Source organism: Nanorana parkeri, unplaced genomic scaffold (assembly GCF_000935625.1).
Source record: "Nanorana parkeri isolate BGI_ZX_2015 unplaced genomic scaffold, ASM93562v1 scaffold519, whole genome shotgun sequence".
Lineage (NCBI taxonomy): Eukaryota > Metazoa > Chordata > Amphibia > Anura > Dicroglossidae > Nanorana > Nanorana parkeri.
In genome coordinates this window covers 773,868-777,403 of record NW_017306787.1, presented here as the reverse complement: position 1 = coordinate 777,403, position 3,536 = coordinate 773,868, and positions in this window count along the sequence as shown.

The window sequence follows — 3,536 nt, the reverse complement described above, 5'->3', positions numbered from 1 at the left end:
TACCAAATGCAAACTGCCTGTGAGGAATCGATAGTGAAAGCGCTCTTCGCTCATTCTGGCCAGAGATTGGTTAGCAAATTGCTCATGGAAAGGTACGGTACCCCTGGTTGCCCTGATCACCATATTTCTGCACATGAATACATGTAGACTTTTTTGCATGAATAAGTGTGGATTGTTGTACATTAAATAAAAAATAAGACCTATCCCGAAAATAAGACCTAGTGGGGGTTTTTAAGCCAAAAAAATAATATAAGACAGTGTCTTATTTTCGGGGAAACACGGTATCTATATATGTATATAGGAGGATCAAAAAATAAAGACAAAATACATTTAACAGCTTTAAAAGAAGTAACTGTGAGCACTTGAACATATCACTTTTCCACATAGTCCTCATGCAACATGATGCACTTGTATCTTTCAATTAGCTTCTGTATTCCTGCAGTAAAGCTTTTTGGCTGCTACTGAAGCCAGCAGCTCCTTACTTCATCATTTAAGGCGAACCTGCGACCGTGGATCACCTCCTTCCTTATCCTCTCCAGGTCGTACTGGTGCATCCATATCTCACTGCCAGTGACAATTCTCTCCAAAATACTCCCATCCTCTTCATACCATCTCAAGAACTGGGTCACAACCTCCATATGCTGTTGCTTGTGCAGAGCAGTAAGCTGTTTTTCATAAGCCTTTCACTGATTCATGGTGTTATGACCATACTGAGCCAACATCTGATAGTGAATTTTCACTGGTTTCACTCCCTCTGCCCAAAGAAAGTACACTACGGGACGATGGTGCAATCTCACAACGGAGCATCCATGTTTCTGTCCACATGACTACCACTGGATTAAAGTTCGAGCGCTGTAGTGCACATGGTCGAAATAGTCACACACTCTAATATTTTGTTGGAGTGCCTTTAGCATTGATTACAGCACACATTCACCATGAAATCATTTTGATAAGCCTATCCAATGTCACACCATTTATTTCCATCCAGAGTTGCATTATTTTTTTACCAAGATCATGTAGTGATAATGGGAAAGTTGGGCCACTGTGTAAAGTCTTCTCCAGGATGATATATGTGGACCTTGCATGGCAAAGTCCACTTTAAGTCTGTGTACAAAACCAGAGGCAACTTTCAGTTGTCCCCTTTAGACAGGGGCACATTAATGCCCCATACCACACCACTTATGGGGCAATAGTTATGCCAATTTGTACCTAAATCCAAATGAATTCTCGTTGTAAAACCCTGAGTCCATGCTTTGTACAGTACCTAGGCATGCCCACGGTTTTATTTTCTACAAGCCAATGCCTTTCTTAGGATAGTAGAGATTCCTCATGTATCACTTGCCCCTCCCTTTTAGATTGTAAGCCCTCACGGGCAGGGCCCTCCTTACCATCTTGTCTTGAATTGTATTGTGATTGTAATAACTTCTTTATTTTGTAAAGCACTGCGCAAACTGTTGGCGCTATATAAATCCTGTATAATAATAATAATAATGGCATTTTTAAGCATTTTCAAAGTTAAAGCCTATATAAACCCAAAAGCTAAAATGTAATATGTTGCTGTTTACCAATCCTTAAATGTGGTGGCTGCATTAGGTTGTTTTAATTTTTTTCTCTTTATTTTTTAGGGTGGCTCATCTCTATGGAAGACCAAGTGCCTTTGGACAGTATGTACAGCAACAGGTTTTGTTTTTGTTGTTTTCTTTTTGGGATAAAGGTTTAAAATGTATAAATAAAAAAGCTGACTATTGTAAGTGTTAAATGGTTTGTCTCAAACCTCTGCCGCTTTTCCTGGACAGCTTGATCTGTTAAAGGAAATTGAAAAATAACAGACTTGCTGGCTGGATCACCAGGTGAAAATAAAGTAAAGCCTTAAAAAAAAAAATAACAACAGAAAACAACTAAAGCAGCCACCACATCTAATAATTGGTAAGCTGGAATATATAAATGTTTTTGCTTTTGGGTTTAGATACACTTTAACTGGAACTTGTCTCTAAGCACAGCCAAACCCAATGTTATGCACTATGCAAAGGTAATTAAGCAGACTTTTCGGCCCACTTCACATATGTTCTTGTTGTATACTGTACTGATGATATTGCACAGATGCCTGATCTTACTGAAGGAAAGGAATAAATGAATAAACAATGAAGGCATATGATGGTCCCAAGATGATCAGCGTTCTTCATAGTACACCACTGACTGCATATTAATTACTTTAAAGTGAATGTAGAGCCAAAAGTGAAAGCCTCTACTTCAGGAAGTAGGAAGGAACATTTATATGTGGGAACCACATACAGTATATTACCACTTTTACAAGTGCACTCAACAGTGCCAATCGAACTATGGTGCACATTTTTAGTTGGACTTATTGGTGTTTTTTGGGGTATTTCTTACCTCGGTGGGCCCTCCATTAGGAAGTGCACTGTATTGCCTAGCAGACACTAGGTCTGAACATGTGTGATCCAGTGACATGCGGCACCTTCCATGGGGGTACCCCTGCACTGCAAGGGTTAAGAGCTTGTTTTACTCTAAGGTCTAAATGAAATAAGAAATGCTCACTGAATCCTCAGTCCTGTGGGGGTGACCGCTCACTTCTACGGTGGTAGTATGCCTTGGCAGCCGTATCCATTACAAAATTTAAAGGGCTAGTATCGGCTTTAAGTATTGGGGGAATTTGAAAATGCCTAATATCGGCACCAATACTGGTATCGGTTCATCCCTATTATGTGTTTTCTAGAAAAAAAAGGGGCCATTGCAAAAGCAGAGAATTCCTACTTATCTCTATGGCGGATGCTATTTCGAATTGTTGCTTATGATCGGCTTATGGGCAGCACAGTGGCTTAGCAGTTAGCACTTCTGTCCTGCAACACAGAGTTCTGGTCAAGACTCTATCTGCAAGGAGTTTGCATGTTCTCCCTGTGCTTGGGTGGGTTTTCTCCTGATACTCCAGTTTCCTCCCACACTCCAAAGCCATGCTGGAAGGTTAATTGGCTCCAGTCTAAATTGGCCCTTGTATGTATGCATGTGAGATAGGGACCTTAGATTGTAAGCTCCTTGAGGGCAGGGACTGATGTAAAGGTGCAATATGTAAAAGCACTGCATCATTTTCCTGGCTATATAAATATCTGAAATAAATACATGTACAGTTGCCAAAGGCTATTTACCATCCAGCACACTTCCATGTTTTTCAGGTGTCCCATTCTGTGCCCTGTGGTTTCTCCTGCTGGTGGGTCCTTTATCTCAGACGGAGGGTCTCAGGAGGGCTCTCCTTTTTATCTGGGAAAATAGGTATTGCAGCTCAATAGCAGTATTACATACACATGTGTGCCTGTAAAAAATTAGTTTAGTTTAGTTTTTTTTTCGGATTTTTCATTATTTTGCTTTTCGAGATTTGGGTTCAAAAGTCAATGCGCTTCGAGATTCGGAACGAAATCCGAATATTCGTTCATTTCGTTAGCGGTTGTATAACGAATTTTCATTGCAGCAAAGTGACATTAGACAAAAAAATATATATTTTCTTTTACAGTCCGTGGAAGAGA